Source organism: Thermobia domestica, chromosome 3 (genome assembly GCF_964235325.1).
Source record: "Thermobia domestica chromosome 3, izTheDome1.hap1.1, whole genome shotgun sequence".
Lineage (NCBI taxonomy): Eukaryota > Metazoa > Arthropoda > Insecta > Zygentoma > Lepismatidae > Thermobia > Thermobia domestica.
The window spans coordinates 56470827-56490214 of record NC_137456.1 but is presented as its reverse complement, the minus strand read 5'-3'; the positions used below and the strand labels follow the sequence as shown (position 1 = coordinate 56490214).

General features: G+C 35.6%; 1 protein-coding gene across 1 annotated transcript in view; it reads left to right on the top strand.

The window, feature by feature from the left end:
• Positions 1-19388, top strand: part of LOC145680397 (meiosis inhibitor protein 1-like) — a 265116-nt gene that overhangs the window by 184876 nt on the left and 60852 nt on the right. The gene's annotated exons all lie outside the window — the stretch shown is intronic.

Below are 19388 nucleotides of genomic sequence, written 5' to 3'. Positions count from 1 at the left end.
AACGGTTAAGTCGTTTTCTCTGCAACTGGCGATATGCATCCTTTATATTTTTTTATATAGAGATAAACCTATTAAAACAATATCTAGGATTAAACATCTCCTCCCCTAGAAAAGGGGGAAATAAAGGAAGTTACATAGTACGAAAATCTGATATACAAGGGACAGTCAAAAAGTTCTTGGAACGTTGTTGTAGTTCTGACATTTGTGACGCAATCACAGAGGATCTTGTACAGTACAGTTCTTAGGTTGCCTACTTATGAATCTATCAATTTTCTACGCGTCTTAACAGGTAATGTACGAATACAGGTAGCTAAACGGAAGATTGTGTAGTGATCAGTTGGTGCAATTTCACAGATCGAGCAACTCTCAACCATCAAGTTCATGTCCAAGTAGGAGAAAATCGGCTTCAGAGACTCTGATAGTTTTTTAAAAAAATGATTTAGCACCAAGGGATGTTTGGCTCTTCCGAAAGCTAAGAATGGGCCTCAAAGGTATCCGTCAAAGAAGAAATCAAAACGAGCGCGACGGCTGAATTTCGCAAGATACCAAAATAGGACTTCCACCGATGTTTTCAGTAATCGCAAATCGCTGAAACAAGTGTGTGTTCCGAAAATACCTCCTTTGAAGGCGATTAAGTAAATTTATAATTATCTTGTGGTAATAAAGGGCTACAACAAAATTCCAGGAAATTTTTGACAAGCCCTCGTATGTACTTCTAACATGGTATGTATAATATTAGACCCTAACGTCTATGATGGGCGAGACGTGTAGCTCGTATGTTTGATTGATTTGATTGGAGTTTAGCATCCCTTTCTGTACCAAGGTGTATGAGACGGCACCTACCGTTTAACGTGGGATCGGACCTGGATTTGAACTCATGTCTCCCATTCAGAAGGCGCATTCGCTAAACATAAAGTCACAAAGGAGCTTTTGATTGATTGGAGTATCAAGTTCCTTTCCAGCAAAAAGAGCACATTATAACGATATAATGCGCCGCTATTATATAGCTGAGCGACGCATTACAAAATATTCCTGAGAATGGTTTAAGGGATACTAGTCCGTACCAGATGGTTTAAAAAATTGCCAATCTAAAAGAAATTAAATTTTCAGAATCGTTATTGGATAAATAAACTGTTATAATTTCTATAGTGAAGAGACATTTTGTGAATTAGTTAATATGTATTGTGGAAATATGTCTTTAAAATTTGTGAGCCTCGGATCAAACATCGACGCTATCCCAACTGTAGTTCTTATATAATATTGTGATTAAAATTAAAACCATGAGATAGTACAATGAATAGTTTTCATAACACAGAGTAATGGACAATTAGCTGAATGATGATGCCTACATGTATATATTGATATGTGATTCTAATGTCTTATTACTATATTCAGCTCCTGGTAGAATATAAAGTGATAAATATAATAATAATAATAATATGAGAATAAATATGGAAAATAAATATAATTATATGTGATAAGTGTATGTTAATAATAATAATGTGCAAATTGATGAAGAAGCTGTTAAAAGAGTAACTGAATTAATCTCCAATAAAATATTTCTACATGTATGTACAGACACTAGCACGTTCTTTATCGAATAATATATCATCCAGTAAATAGTACAAGAAATCATAGGCTGCAGGCACGTCTGATATGGATAATAGAGAGAATAATATTCTTTACTGTGGGATTCTCCATTCACACAACGAACCTGATATATATATATATAAAACCTAGAAATCGTAATATCCTTCTACAGATTAGTGAAAGTGGGATACTACAACGGTACATTCTATTTAAAATAGAATCCGGATTATTCAATAATGGTCATTTTATCTGAGCTAAACACGCACACTAATCAAACCCGGAATTGAATTTGGCACAAGATAGGGCCCATTAGTTGATCAACATCACAAACGATATAGTACAATTAATATTAACGTTATACAGCTCTAAATGATTGTAGATTTAAGCACAAAAGTACTTGAACTAACTCGTTAGGTTCTGCATTCGCCTGAATCTCTTCTGAGCTTGTGAGAAAGAAGTAAATAAGCTCAAGTTTCTTCTTGGGTGAAAACTACATGAAGATTGCCAAGACACAATTAGCAACATGTTTATCCAAATTAACAAATTTTCAAGAATATTTCCAAAGATTGCACGCTTGACCTCTTGAAGAACTCTTTCTCTTACTTCATTGTTATTTCTGCTTCAACATTTGCTATCAAATAACATTTTGAACTTTTGACTAATGGAAGAGAACAAAACTAGGCCAAACCACAGTTAAAGCTTAATGGTGAGGTTGCCAGTTGTGCATTTGTAAAACAGGCAGTCAAAAAAAGAAAATGTTCGGTGAGTGTTTATTCTTTTTTGGTGAGTTTAGTGAAGTATCTGATAATATATATAACGAGATTATAATAAATGTTACAGACCATGTGTAAAATACTTTTTCATGCAGATCCGAATTGGACATTCTTCATTACAACACTAGTGTGTCAAAAGAAGCTTTCCGTAGTAATGCATTTTTTAGTATCAAAGTAAACCAATACACAGACTCTGATAAACATATTCAACAATAGGTTACGAAGTTCAATATGACCAAAACCAGTATAATTAAAATTTATTTTATTAATATCATTATGACTGGTATTTCTTTTTACATCGTGATTACTATGAATAAGGAGTTTGTTATCAGACTATAATAAATAGAGCATGTGGTTGTCAATACCAATATGAGTAAATCCTTTTGCTATCATCATCATCATAAGTATTCTGCCAGTATTGGCAGGTCACTTGCTGCAACTGAGAAGCTTCCGTGCTCCATGGTCTTCCGCCAACCTATTCGTCTTCAAGTACGATTTCTCTGTTTTGATGTCGTCCATTAATTGTAGTCTCCTTCGCCCTCTCTCCCTCTTTTCTGCCACCACATCCTCTAGCACGTCCCTCAGTTTACAGTTCCTTCTTACCGAATGTCCCAACCAGTTTCTCTTCCTGTTCTTAATAATACCTAAAATTCTTTTTTCCCACACAATTTCTAACACCCTCTTATTCATTTTCCGTTTTGAGCTCCTCCGTGGCTAAGCGGTTAGCGTACGCGCCTTTGGCCTGGGAGGCCCGGGTTCGATTCCCGGTGGGAGTTCATGTGGTTCGGATTCCACGTTAATCAGTAGGTCCACGTCTCATATAGCCTAGCTGCTGAACGGGACGTTAAACTCAAATTCAACTCAACTCAACTCATTTTCCGTTTGACCCAGCTAATTCTTTTCGTTCTTCTCCACACCCATATTTCGAGAGCTTCCAGTCATTGTTCATCTATCTTGCGTATTGTCCATGTCTCCGATCCATACAGCCAGTAGCGTACCCAGAAATTTATTTCGGGGGGGGGGAGTCCAAACTAAATATGAAGGTATTTTATATTAAAATTTCTAAAATTGCCCCTAAAATTAGGCTAAATTTACACAAAAGTCGAAATTTCGGGAGGGATCCGGACCCCCAGGACCCACCCCCTGCGTACTTCCCTGCATACAGCACAATACTTCACACGAAACATTTGATAAGTCTTTTTCTCAACTGTTTATTCAAGATCCCACAAAATAGTATTTTCTTCCTATGCTTGCTTTTATTTTATGTTCACACTTCATATTATTATTAATAATACTACCCAGGTATCGAAAATTAGTCACGTGTTCTATTTCTCCCCTCCTTCTTCTATATTTGACATCTACACCTTCGTTACAATCACTATGCCTTTTGTCTTTCTAACATTTATTTTATCAGACTACAATAAATAAAGTTTATTGTTATCAAGGTTGTAAAGATTGTTGTTATCAAAATACAAGATCAAAATGAGTAAAGCTACACCCTCCATTCCAAAAGAAACCGAACGTTTTAAAAAAACAAAAAAGCAATGTACATTTTGGAACAAATCATTTTTATTAATCAATGTATTCCCCTTCTGCATCGATACACATATTTGCACGCTCCAACAAGTTGTCAAACGACTTCTCCATGGCCTTTATTGGAATGGTCTTTAGGACGGCGGTCGCCGCCTTCTCAATGACATCAATCGATGCGTGCCACTTTCCTTTCATCGCCAAATGCAGTTTCGGGAACAGATAGAAATCGCGCGGAGCGAGATCTGGTGAATAGGGCGGATGATGCAACCGAATAATGTGATTTTTGACCAAAAATTCAGTTACAAGTTGCGAACGATGTGATGGTGCATTATCGTCCAAAAGAGTCCAACTGCCGATTTCGCGATATTCGGGCCGAATACGACGAATTCTTGCCAGCAAACGCTTCATAACGCCCAAGTAAAACTCTCCAGTGACTGTCTGGCCGGGCTGAACAAATTCTTTGTGGATAATTCCTTTTGAATCGTAAAAACAAATCAGCATCACCTTAACTTTTGACTTCACCAAGCGACTTTTTTTGGGTGTTCCTTCATCCGGCGCTCTCCATTCAGCACTTTGCCGCTTTGTTTCGGGCTCATATTCAAAACACCACGTCTCGTCACGAGTTACAATCGATTTCAAGAAGTTTCGATCCTGCCGAGCACTTTTAACGATGTCTTTGCAATGCGCAACTTTTTGGTCTTCGGTGAGTTTGTGTGGTACAAACCGCGAATTAACCTTCTTAAGGCCCAAAACTTCGGTCAAAATGCGGTATGCGGTTGTTTGAGGAATGCCTAATTCCACTTCAATAACTTTCACCGACGAGATTTTGTTATGTTTGATGAATTCACTCACTTTTTCGATGTTTTCTTCCGATAATCCGGTTCTGGGACGGCCTGATCTTTCGTCATCATCCAGCGTCTCTCTACCCGAGCCTGAACCACTCGTAAACTTGCGTACGGGATAGACACTCATCACCATATGCAGTTTGTAGCATTTGGTGCGTTTCACTAAAAGTTTTACGCAGTTTAACACAAAACTCAATTGCAGCCCGTTGTTTGAAACTCATTTTCCGAGAGAATATACGCCATATTGTATAAAAATAAAACAATTTTGTCAAAATTATAGAGGAAAATTATTATCATATTATTTAAATAAAGACTTTGAAATTTGGAAGAACTTACCCCCTCTATCAGCGTATCCTTGACCAATTTCAACCGCAGCCAATGAGCTTCTAATAGTGTAAGTTGGTATTATACAGCTAAAAAACGTTATTAATATACCCAACTGTTATTAGTTGTGCAACTGTACTTAATCTTGAACTTTTATTTGAAATACTTTCCTTGGCTAAATAAAAATATTGCTTTATGTAGGTGAATATGATATTTTTACTTGTTTATAATTAATAGCATGGAGGCTAGCTCCCTAAAGGATTTGTACTTTGTTTGGAGTAGTTACCTATGGTCTATATGCAATATTTCAACACCAATAAAGAAATAGCAATAAATGGGTATGCTTTCACAATTTCGTAATGCTGATAGTTAATAAATGTAGTACATAAATTCCGTCTTTAATACAGAAATTCACTAGTCAAGATTTTAGGCGCGATGGGATTAGGCAAGATGGAAATTCCCATTTCGTATAAAATGGAAGGAATTCTTATCTTGGAGAAATCAGTGGCTGATAAGCCTTTAGGCTAGACGGGAGAACACCTCGAGACCATATGCAAACATTTTATACAGATCCCCTATGAAAGGTTCGTATTACCAAGCCAACTAACCTAAAGCTTCTTGTTATCAAAATCACTATAATTAAGATATTTGTTATCAATTTAGTTATAACTAAAGTTTCTGGCTTTCAAAATTACTACGACTAAAACTTGTTTAAAGCTTCTTCATAATATACACAAGTATTAAGTGTACCATTATGTCTTTGGTGTAACAATGAGATCCAAAAATACATATATGAAGTGGAAAAATATGTGATATATGCAATTAAGAGAATACAATGATGCACTTAACAGAGATTTAAAAACAAATTAATTTACATTAAAAAGTAAAAAGAAAATGTCTTTGTCATAAATAAACAGACCATTTCTTGTACGTAACACATCTGATCGGAACTGCAGCTTGTATCATATGCGTTGTTGCCTGTCCTTAACGATCGAAATGGCACTGTTGATTCTTAATTTTAAGACACCAACGTTCTGCAACTTTGTCTAATAAATTATATTATTCATATATACCCATACAAGCCCATATGCGTAAAGTCTGTGGTGCGTGATGATCATACTATTGGACCAACCCGTCGAATTCACTTCGGAGTGAATGCTGTATTTAAACTAGTCCTGAAAATTCCGTCTCCAATGATGTAGCATACCATTCTGTTGAAATACTAACACTTATTAAAGGTCGTTAAGCTCTGGTATAACAAGGAAAACGTTCGGGAAAACGTCTACTATCACTATATTTTCACTTAAGAAAAATTGTTCTGCATAACACCACTTCACAAGTTCACTTTAGGATTGTCTCGTATCCTGTTTCGCACGAGGATTTTCACAGCATCAAACCCTGATATTGTCTGTTTAGCTACTTAAAGACATGAAAAATTACTTCATCCGAAAAAAAAAAGTAAGAAACTTAGGATTTTCAGCCAGTTTACCTAGCATCGTTAGTGCACATTCTTTTCATTGTAGTCTATCGTTCGACGCAAATGTTTTTAATAGCTGGACTTTATATACATATAGATGTGGATGTTTGTGTTGTACTTTGTGCACCATGGATTCAATAGTTTGTAATTTTTTGGCAGCAGAACAAGTGGATTTGTTTTGAACTTTTGGGGAACACTTTCGATGTTATTATTTATTTGTGGGCAATTACTATGATCCAAAGATGGAACGGGTTACGAAGTTCGTGATCCATGACCTAGAGGCAGTCAGACGTATGACCCGTTGACCCGGACCAATCTATGGCCTAAAGTGACTCGATGTGACCCGAGATGAAGAATATCGTCGGGGAATGTATGTGAGGCTGCTAATGTAACCCTAATAGACACGATTCTCTCCTCTGTGTGTGTGTGTGTGTGTCTTCTCACTAAATCTATAATTTTCTTATTCGCTTGTTGCTTGCATCTGTGTGTCAAAATATTGCACTGGAAGATAACTAGCTTTATCAAATTATAAAACACGTAAGAATCACCGAAAAGATAACTGTAAAACTTGTTGTTTAGATTATAAAATATGCCGCTGAGCCAAAGAGTGTTTTATGAAATCTTTTTGTATATTCTATGTTCAGAAACCATTGCATTATTTTTTAATAGAGAAAGACGAATTAGCTTGAAATTGCATTTGAAATGTTCGAGATATATTATCTTGATTTAGAAATCTCACGCCGAGAATAAAGCAAATGAATGTTCGAGATCAATAGTGAACATGATCAATCCACTTCAAAAATTCTGCAATAACGGTGCAGAGCTGATAATTCTGCTGTTTCCGAGTCATCGGCTCTGTCTGTGTCATAAAGTCTGTCTAGGTCTCTGGGTCTGTCTGGGAGTAGTAATCCCGATAGTTGGTCTCACTTTTGTGCCTAAGGCTATACCCTTTAAATTTTGGTAATAGATTCTTTGGTTCTTTCCCTTAAATTGAGAGAGGAGTACAAATGGTCATTTCTTAAACTTTGGAAATCGCCAAAATAAAAAAAAAAAAAAAAAATGTACGATAGTGTAAGACCAGGCTATGTAGCATTGTAAGTTTGGTGGTCCATTTTATTCCCTTCTATGAGTAAAAAAATTGATAAAAATTTAAATTTCTGCGGATTTTGACAGAATAAATTCTCTTTGATGATGGTTCATTACGTTATATAGTTATATGAATGAGTACACATGGCTTTATCTTTCATGGGAGATAGGTACGTTGAAGTTCTCCTCTAAAATTTTGGGAGGGGTGCATAGGATCACTTCTTAAATTTTGTAAATTTCCGGAATTAAAAAAAATTAGTGAGGTAGTATAGCACCAGAGTACCTATCTCTAAGTTTCTATGGTCCATTTCATTTCCATCTAAGGCTAAAACATGTCCAAAAATCCAAATTTCAGAGGTTTCCCCCTATTTTTATCCTCTTTGATGAGACTCCATTGTATGGTATGGATGTGTGTAGTAGTAAATTCTGTTTCATAAGACAGGTACAATGGGTCACCCTTCTTAAATTTTGGGAGGAGTACATTGACACACACCTTAAATTTGGGAATTAATAAAAAAAAATAATTATTGCTAAATGTTCTCTAGTACTCAAACATGTATTTCTACTACGGTAAATTTGACCAGCCCTACTTGTCGCTTTCTATGGGTAAAAAATTGACGAAAACACGTAAAAAATACGTTTTACCACGTGGTAAATCATTGACCTAATTTTTCTTCTTTGATGAAGCTTCATTACAACATGGATGAATTTAGAAACTCATTTCCTTTGATAGAACACAGGTATCATGGTACGCATTCAAATTTTGGGAGGGCACGAAGTGATTCGGTGACCCATTACAATCACTGTTACGATTTTGTTTCAACACAATGCAGTCTCCATAAATCTCTGGTGCCACTCGAGGATAGTGTGATGAGATGGAGGATTTTCTCGTTCGTAATCTGGCAATGTCGATGCGTTAGTACAGAGTTTGTTTCGCATTGTACTCCCACGAGCTGAGACCACATTTATATACAACACAACATTCTATGTCAGTATGGTAATGCCAACTATTTGATAGTTATAGTTTATAAAACAACAAATACCGCAAAATTAAATAGTACAGAAGGAGCTCAGTGCTTACTGGTAGAGTGTTCACTTCTGGTGTGTGGGGTTACTGGTTCGATCCCGGATCGCGCCAATGGACTTTGTGATGGAGAAACACCGTATACATGACTTTTCTCGATTTTCTCTCGTTTCCTTCCACTTTCTTTATTCAAACATTTTATTTATTCCCATCATCATAGTCTCCTTTAGCCCATCCAGGATAACGATGGAACGTAATTTCAAATGAACTTCCATAAATAGTTGTTGTTTTCTTAAAATATGATAAGCTTAGTTACAACTTTTCTAGAGCCTGTGATTCTAACTTTACACATTGTCAAGACCCATGTTACAATGGGCTACATACTGTAAATAATAATAATAATAATAATAATAATAATAATAATAATAATAATAATAATAATAATAATAATAATAATAATAGCCGCGGCTGCTCAGTGATAGAGTGTTCACCTCTGGTGCATGGGATCCCCTTGGTTCGATCCCAACTCGAACAATAGTTATTAATGAAATATTCTTTTAAGAAATATGAACAAAATCGCCCGACAATCTGGCGTAATTCATTATTGTACTGAAAGAATCCTCTAGAGATACTTAGTGTGCTTTTAATTGTGAATACTTTCAAGTGATTTTATCAAAAATCACTCACGTGATTTTGTTAACATTTCATAAATAAATGTTTCACTATTATCAATACAACACAACGTAAGTAATTTTTTAAGAAAAAGTCCACAAGAGATAGTTTACTTTTGGGGCTGAGGTTTCCTTAGGTGAAGTTTTCTGAAAACGTCTTATAATTTTGTTCCTGTTTCACCAGAAAATGTTTCATTAATAATAATCTAGTTTAAGAAATTGGAGCGAGAGAGTTTAGTGCAGTGGTCCATAATTGAAGTTCATGGAGAACACGGTGGCTCAGTGGTAGAGTGCTTGCCTCTTTTGCATGGGATCCCTGGTTCGATCCTCAGTCAAGTAAGTTTTCGGTGGACAATATCATGTCCGTGGGTTTTATGGAGTACTCTCGTTTCCTTCCACTTTCTCATTCCACCAATTCTTTTATCATCATTCACTTGCTTTAATCATCGTCTCTCTTAGTGTAAAGAACATAACTGTGGGACGTCAAACTAAAATATTTCAATAGAGGTTCATACTTTAATTAATATGGTACTTTTTCATCTTAAAATACACACTACCCAGTATTATTTGCTTTTTGATTAATACCTATATAATTACCTCGAAAATCTAAATTGAATCAAAATCAAAATAATTGTGTATTTCATCATCATTCTTGACGCGAGTGGGAAACTGCAATTTCTAGCGCAAAACGCAGTACTTTCGGCAAGAGAGTGTGGCTGGCACGCTCGACTTGTTCTACGCGCTTGGTTGTCAGCGGAATTCCTAAAAATGGAGTACGCAATTGGCGTTGGCAACCAGCACCGTGTCGTGTGTTGCAGATAGATCCAGAGAAAGTTGGCAAACGTTCTACTCTATTACCTCGTCCTTAACAGAAAGTTCTAACACCTCTCAACAGATGTCACTACCTGTCAGAGATTAATTTTCCGTAATTTTTGGTAAAACCAAACCAAATAAAATTAAAAAAAAAAAAACTATTTAGCGTGAATAAAATCTATCTCTGCAGATCTTATAACTAGCAGCGCTGATTTCTGCAAAACTTTCTGGAGGGAGGGGGCGTTCATGTGTTTAGTTTTCAGATATTGTCTGACAAGATAGGCTACTAATGAGGATGTTAATGCAAATACAAAGAACTAAACTAACTTCAGGGGACCCCTTGACCTCCCAGAATCGGCACCCACTGCGATGAAGTGGGGAGAGCCTGAGGTAAGCTACTGACTGGTTAAATTTTAAGATAATATTTGGAAGTTTCCTGGGAAACTAAACAATTAGAAAATTACAGTTTCAGAGGTAAAGTAGTTTTAAGCCCATAATGAAATTGTCGCAAGAACCAATTAGGACCTAGGAATGTCATAAAATTGTAAAAATAGAGATAGCCGTGACATCTGCTGGCAGGTTTTGGTATTTAGTGATGTTGAAAAGGTAAAAATCAACTACTATCCCATTGAAACAAAGTAAGACAGATTTGTAATGCATGGAAGAAAACATAAAACATTAAAACTTAAATGTTTTTTTGACACCCTTGTTTTACCTTTATGATAACAATATTAAGTATGCTGTGATCTTGTATTTCAGCAGTTATCACCTGATTGGTGATATGATTCCAGATTTGGTTTCTGTTAAGGAAGTTCTTATTTCATTGATTAGATTTTTAGAGTCTGTTTAAGCAGTGATACTACGTAAGACGTGGACCCATAACTGAATATGGATTCCGGACCACGTGAGCTGCCATCGGGAATCAAACTCGGGTTTCCCGAGCCAAAGACATGTATGTGATAAACCATATAACCACATGGGAGCTCAGTTCTTATTTTGTTGATTTAATTTGATTTTCAGTTATGAGACTATATGAGACATGGATCTACAGCTTAACGTGCAATCCGAACCACATGAGCTTCCGCCGGAGATCGAACCTGGGTCTCCACGCCAAAGGCACGTACGCTAACCGCTTATCCACGAGGGAGCTCAGTTCTAATTTTTGTATTAGTTCTTATTTTGTATTAATCCCGGAATCTCATAAAACTACGAAACGTTAATTGATTATACCAAAAAATAATAATTACAGATTTTAAATTATCAACTAGATCACTGTTCTAATTTTTTAGTAGGATCGATAAAAATTTAGGATCTTTAAGTAGCGGTATTCTTATTAAGTCATTGTGTGCGAATTTGCAGAAGAACGCTTGGAGAAAGAGCCTAGATTTGCACTGCTACTTGATGTTTATGGAAACAAAGTTAAAACATGTGCACTCTCAGATCTTTCTTTCCGAACTAGACAATGAGTGAAGCTGTGATGCACCAGAGTCTTGAACAGTGTTGCGTAGTTTGAGTGAAATTTCGTAGAAAAATCTAGCAAAAAGGAAACGGGGATTTTTTCGATAAAACATGATAATCAACGGAAATCTGGCGCTGACTAATTGACCAATATAAATACTTAAGTATATTTCTTTATTTTTCAGAAATAAACAAATACAATTGCAGTAGTGTGTGTGTGTGTGTGTGTGTGTGTGTGTGTGTGTGTGTCCAAAGTAGCATAATTTAGACTTATTGTTGACTGGGGGTATTTGTGTTTATTTTTTTTGTACAAAAAAGTGAACGAAAAAGTAAAAATAATAGAAGAAGAAAGCAAATGAACAAAACAAATGTAGCTGGCACTTTATTTAATATAGCTAAGCTAATATATTAACTTCTGCATAGGAATCGGACACTCAGCAAACCAGGGAATATTTGATAACAAAAGGGAAAATTTGGTGTTAGTCGGGGGAAATTTTCTTAAGTAAACCTATGAACACTGCTCTAGAAATGAAACGCACATTTCTGTGTGTCCCTAAAATGCTGGAAAGTGTAATCCAAGAATTTAACAAATGAGCTTTCAAGTAACAAATAAAAAAAAAAAAAAAAGCACTAAAGTAGTATCATTCCCAGTAAATTGGCATCCTTTTACATTTCTTTTACCATAATTTCAATTAAAAACACTTCGTTAAGCACGTAGGTGTGTGTGTAATTTGTAACAAAATGTACTCGTATCACAAACTCAGGAGTTTTGGAAAAAAGGAATTACATAAATGAACATTCACTTTCACTGGTGACTATATAATGCCATATTAGATAAGCGTCACGTTATCGTCCCTTCTGTTTCTCACTTTGTACTAAGCAGAGTGCAGGTGTACAGAACGCAGGTGGTGGCATTTTCCAGATGTGAACTTCAATTTCTATACTGTATCACAACACGTCGTGTCAGAACTGATAAAGTGATCTGATTTTTTTCTTGATTATTTAATAATAAATAATTTACTTTTTAAAAAAATATATATATAGCCTATGTATTTATGCACGGCTAGAAAGAAAAGCATGGGAAGCACTCTCATATACAAACTCTTGATTTACATGAGGATTGAAGTACTTATAAATTGATAACGCTCCCTATGCTTTTTTTTTCCCGTCATACATAAATAGAAAATGAAAGGTACGGACCATCGCACTAAGCTTTCTGCCTCAATTTATTAAACTAAATCACGTTATGCTGCAGCTATTACTGAAATATTTGTTCGTGAAAGACGAATAAAATTATAAGGCATTTTCGGGAAACTCCGTCCGAAGAAGCAAACTACCCCTTGTAGGTATCCAGATTTTTTGGTAGTGGTGGCGTATATTGAGAAACAACGAAATTTTGTACCAAACTCCGAATTATCATAATTATACTAATATTATAATAATCTTCAAGCTAATATAAGTAATAACCAGGGGCGGATCCAGGACAGACTTCTGGGGGGCGGTGGGTTGTAATACTGCTACTTACTAGTTAGAGCTACTTTTAAGAGCTCCGAAGTCTGGAATGGTTTTATTTATATATAAAAGAAAAGAAAAGTGTCCTCTTCTGGGGGCGATCGCCCCCTGGATCCGCCACTGGTAATAACAATGATAAGTATAGAGGCTATGAATGAGGTAGAGGCTCCACACTTTCGTAACTTTGACACGAGTTGAGATCAGTGTAGTCAGCACCACACTCCATCCAGCTTTACTTCCCCAGGTCGCCCTAGATACTCATTTTAAAGAGACTGGATGAATATCAGACCCGCATTGGAACGAGAGAAATTTCCCACTCCATCAGAATCAAACCCGGCTGCTCAGTTGGTAGGTGAACGCCTTACCACAACTGTTAATACAAGTAATAATTTTACCATACGTCTGGCTAACATAGAAAAACAAATCACATATCCAAAGTAAAAAAGTTAGAAAACTGATTGAAATACTAATTCATCTTCTCAATTTTTGGAAAATACAATCGTTTCTGCAATTCTTTTGGGAAAGATTTTAGTAAGAAGATATGAATACACAAATTCATAACCATAATACTTATTTTCGCTCAATTTTACTAAAATGGGAACAAACAAAAACAATACCTAACTCAAATTAGTAATATTATGTTAAGGAGAAGTGAGTAAACAATGCTTTTCTTTTTAATGTTAGGAGAAATCCACCTCGTTATCTGTGACTAGAGTTGCCAGCATCGTGTATAGAAAAAGTTGTCCTGTATTTTTACAATCTATTTTTCTATATTGTATGAAGATTGTAGTGTATGGTCCAGATATGTGTCAGGCGCTCTGTATTGACAGTAGATGGATGAATGACAACCTTACCCTTGACGAATTTCAACCTAAGCAACAGAGACAAGCCTTAAATTTTAAAGGAACTGACCACCCGTTTCATGAACACCGGATGTTCTTATTACAAAAATTAACCTGAACCAGTTAGTAAAAGTTAAAGGCAAGTTTACTCCCTTATCCTGGATAGATTTCAACTGCAAGCAAAGATTCAATTTCAAAACCTTCAATGTCATGTTTCATAAAAATTGGATAATTTTAAGGAGATTTATCTTTAAACGTATTGTTTTTCTTAATTGAATAAATACATCTCCCAGGGACACGGTGGCTCAGTGGTAGAGCGCTCACGTTTGATGCAAGAGGTTTCTGGTTCAATCCCACTCCATGTAAGATTGTGGACAACTACATCAAGCCCGAGGGTTTTCTTGAGTTCCTTTCGTTTCGTACCACATTCTCACTTCACTAATTCCTGCATAATCATTCACTTTCCCGTCTGATTTGGCCTACAGGATATAGCGCAGGACGGGACTAGCGGATCCAGAAGGATCGTTTGGAGGGGGCAATTCGCTTCCTGGAAGATGAGCGTAGCCTCAAAGTGACCAGAATTTTAATTTGGAAGAATAGTACCATATAAATCCGGGGCTAGAGGGGGGTAAACCTGATTAACAGATTTCATTTTGGGACCCGAATTTGAAAGTTTTTCTTTTTTAATGGAAGTATATTCTTTCTGTAGGTTTAAATTAAATACGCACTTCCTTTTCGGAGGCGTGGTGGGTCATGATTCACTTCACACATAGTCACAGCGATATATCAGATGCACTGTCTCACACAGTGCTTACACAAAAGAAATTACTGTATTGACGATGGCATTCATTTTAACGAAAGAATGTGCAATTTGCTCTAATCATTTATATTATAATAGTAATTGCGGGACAACGTTTTTTTTTTAAAAAAAAAAGGCTCGGTCTACGCAAAAATAGATAACAAAAGTATAGGTCCTACATGCAAATAACAAAAGACATTATGGTATTTCTATGTACGTTTCTTGATAGTTGAAAATACAATAATTAGTTATAAAATGATGTTTGATAGTATATGGTACACAGTGTTTTAAGTGGGTCAAAATATAGGGGAGCAATCTTTACATATTGCTTTCATTTCTGTTTATATCAGGATATAATTCAGCGAATTGAAAATTGAAAATAAATAAATATAATATTCAAACTGAACTGCAAGGATGTTTTAGTGGCTCCGTGATTATTCCCCGTGGTAGTGATTGCCCGAACACGAATTTCGTGTCTCTCCCACAAAATAAGAATGTTATGGTTTTCCCTTAAAAGAACTGGCCTGCTCACTAAGTACATAAATCAATTACAGGAGAATGAAATGCACTTTCTAATACATAATACTAATCATTACTGCATTTAAACATTGTACTGTACTACTAACAGGAACCCAGAGCGACGGTTTGAAATTAAACTACAGCAGTAGCATACAAAGAAATGAATTGTGAATATAAATCCTATATAAATATAGTATATTGCAGTACTCCTTAACCATATAAATCACTACTACGGTAAATGCACAATTTATTCAATAAAATACTGCAAATAATGTAATAACAAAAATATCAATACAAAACTTTCTTTTGCAAACTCAACAGAAATTTTGTCTGATCTAGCACGAAATGTGTATAAATTTTACATGAATTAAAATTATATAGAATCACAATACAAGCCATTACAGTGCATAAATAGTAAAAATATGAAACCCTCTGAAAGATTAGCAAAGCCTACAATAAAATGAACGAAAGATCAGAAATGTAAACCCAAAGTGATGTTTCCTTTCATTACTGTACACAAATTATATTTCCTTTAACATACCAACTGGCGATATTATTTGACAATATCAGATATTTGGAAACAAATGCAAATTAAAAGTTAATATTAAAAAATTGTCATCTTTAAATTAAATTACCAATAGAGAATAAAGTACGTTTAACTTGTTGTTTTCTTTCATCTGACGTGAGATATACAAATAAACTCCATTTGACCTAATGGCTAACACGCCACAGTTGAAAGAAAAAAGTTGTTCAGATTCCACTATAATCAGAAGGTCCATTTCTCCTTTAGAAGTCCTGGCACCATCGTGGGACGTTAAACAAACAAATCAAATATCATATGTATAATATATAATTGTCTATTAAAAATATAATATATACATATATTTTACGGTTGTGCCCTTTTCTTTCAGTTAAAGATTTTTTAAAAAAATTCAAAAACTTCTTCGAATTCTCTCATCTTCTTTGATTTTGTTTGCGAACCAGATACATCCAGGGAGTTCAACTTTAGACTCAGACTCATGACTTTCGGGGCATACCTACGAGTTGGAAATAATTACGGGCAAAATCCACGACGGACGGAAACCACACAACAGCCTTAGTCACCTTCCAGTCCATATGTCCTTTCTTGTTCCAGCAAACCTGTCGATGACACGATTGTAATCAGACAATATCAGTTCTTCCTTCAGTGTCTTTCATATAGAATGGGATTGTGCTAAAACTCTGTCAAGAAAGTCAAACTCCTCGTAAAGCATTTTAGTGAACCACCCCTATCTCATTTCCTTCCCTTCCACGTTGTGATAAAAAAAAAACTCTCAAATACATGTTTAATTATTTTAAATGAAAAATCAAGCTACCAACTTTCATAATAATAATAATAATAATAATAATAATAATAATAATAATAATAATAATAATAATAATAATAAGAAGAAGAAGAAGAAGAAGAAGAAGAAGAATTCCCACCCCTTTTCTTCTCTTCCAGGTAAAATATGAAAAACGCTGAAATACATATTGAATTATTTTAAGTGTGAAGTCCATATACCAAATTCCTTGTTTCTAGCCTTCAAAGATTCTTAGATATTGATATCTTATCATAATAATTGCAATACCCGCCCTTTTTTCTTTACACCTCTTTTACCCCATTTTACTAAAGTATCAAAAAACGTTGAAACCCGTGTCAAATTATTTTAAATGAGAAACCAAAATGCCAAATTTCAAGTCTCTAACCTTAAGGGATTCGGAGAAAATCTTTGAGTTTTACGTCCCACGATTATGCCGGTTAGGCTAAAGGAGACGGTGATGATGAGTGATGAATGAAATGGTGGAATGATGAAAGTGGGAGGAAACGAGAGAACCCCGAGAAAACTCATGCACACGGTGTTTGTCCACCACAAAATTCACTTGGCGGGGGCTGGGATCGAACCCGGGACCCCAAAAGGGATTCGGAGAGATGGCCATCTTATTAAAAATAATTTCTACCCCATCGCCTTTCGTTCTTCGACTTTCCAAAAAATCCTCCCTTAGTGATACCCTATATCGCAAATTTTATCTACTGTCCGAATTTTAAGTTTCTAGCTTAAGCGATTTGGCTTGTGCAAAGATTATTTATTCACTCAGAACTTCGTCTTGTATCAATGAATTACAATAACAGCTTGTGTTATTTTCCAAGAAAAGATGAAATGCCATTGAAAGTAACAATGAATCCCTGGTCCCTTCCTTATGTTTCCCAAAAGTCATGGCTCTCTTTGTTGATCTAGTAGCTAGCGAACGTACCTTTGATCTTTGATGCTTAAGGCTCTGTGGACTGATTCCAGGTGAGTGAGCATTGAACGCACTACAGTGGTCCAGATCCAACTTTAAACTTAAGTTCTCGTTCTTTTGACAAAGGACGTAAATACGTACCAATCAATCAACCAACCAAAAAGTATCAGATTCAGAGAGCTTTTCGGTAAAAAGCGCTGAAAATTCTACATTTCTCTTTATTCAAGGTAAAGGTAATTGAAGTTTCGGACATTTCCGAATCTTTTTCTAGAACACAATTTTAAAATAAACATTTTTAGTTCAAAGTATGAGCCATCTTACCCTCCTTCCTACAGCTGTTCCAACGAATTAATCATATTCTCGCCCCTTTGGGGCTTATGATGACTGCCTCAAGGAACTACGACAGAAGCATTCACAATTCAAATATGTCTGTATTAAATAATATTAAGGACCACACATTTTGATTAGACTCTGCTAGGCTTGTCACACAGTTTGGATCGATCGAGGAAAGACCATATTTGTATTTCCCAACTATACACGCTGGAAGTAAAAATAGGCCTTTGGGGGGGCGGTTGTTCCCTCCGCCCCCTTGGATCCACCAGTAGCAGGACGTAAAACCAAAAGAAATCATTTCAAATACACTTCCTTCTTCTACCAAATAGATTTCATCTCTTAGCAATGATCTCATTGGGAACCCTCGCAGAAAGCATATTGTAAAATTTTCTCTGTTCTATAGCGTAGAGCAAAATACGGTACACGGGAATTTGGACTTTCCGATCACCTTTTATTACAAAATCTCCTCTTTAATACAATACAGGGTGGCCCAAAGGTAGGTATACACCCTGCATTAATCAAGTACTATAGCTCTAGTTTATGGGTTTATTTGCTTCGGCTCTTCCGAGCTTAAGATGTAAGTAAAAACACATTAAGAACAAATAATAAAGAAACTAAGTCTGCCCGATTGAGAACAATAGGAAATTATGTAATGTGCAATGAGCTGATAAGTACGGTACTGTATACCTACTTTTGGGACACTCTGTATGTTACAATAAGTAAAATTTCCTCTAATTGTGGGTTAATAAAATGAACCCAATGACGAGGCGTCTTACGGTGTGTTGGTCTGGTTAGATACTCTCAATGATCGGGCATCTTAGAGCATATAGGAAAGGTACTTCTCAATGACCAGGGGTCTTAGAGAGGAGTAGGGCGCTCTGAATGACCAGACGTCTTTGAGAGTTGGTATTTTGATCAACCGGGCGAGATTGATACTTCCTAAGGTATTTTCTCCTCTTTTATACCAAAATGTTGCTGACAACTGGCTTCTGCTTTACTTTTCGAATGTTGGCAATAATGGACAATGTCCTCTTCGTTGCTGTCATCTGTAGAGTGTTTGTGTACTTCAAGCATGTGGAGTAGAAACATATGGTTACATCCAGCGTGGTGTGAGACACGTGGCAACTTTACAAAATGCAATGTTTAATGAATATGGGGTAATTTTAAGGGAAGTTATCGATCAACATGTTTCTAAGATAGAAGTGAATTCGCACCTGATAAATTCGTAACTAGTTTCAACTGCAGGCAATGGTGCCAAATTTATAATGGTGTTTTGTACCTACATCATTTTAATTTTCTAGTCCATTTATTTATTTATTTATTTATTTATTTTCCTTATCTTTGAAATGAACTGGATCTTAAATGATGTGATTTTGCTTATTTATTTTTCAAAGTCTAGTTAAATGTCCCCTCTCTCGAAATGAATTCGTATTTTGAACCTAGGTATAAATTAAATTATTAAATATTAAAATTGTATAATATTAAATTTAATTTTCATCAAGTAAGAAGCATTAAGTAGATTTCAAG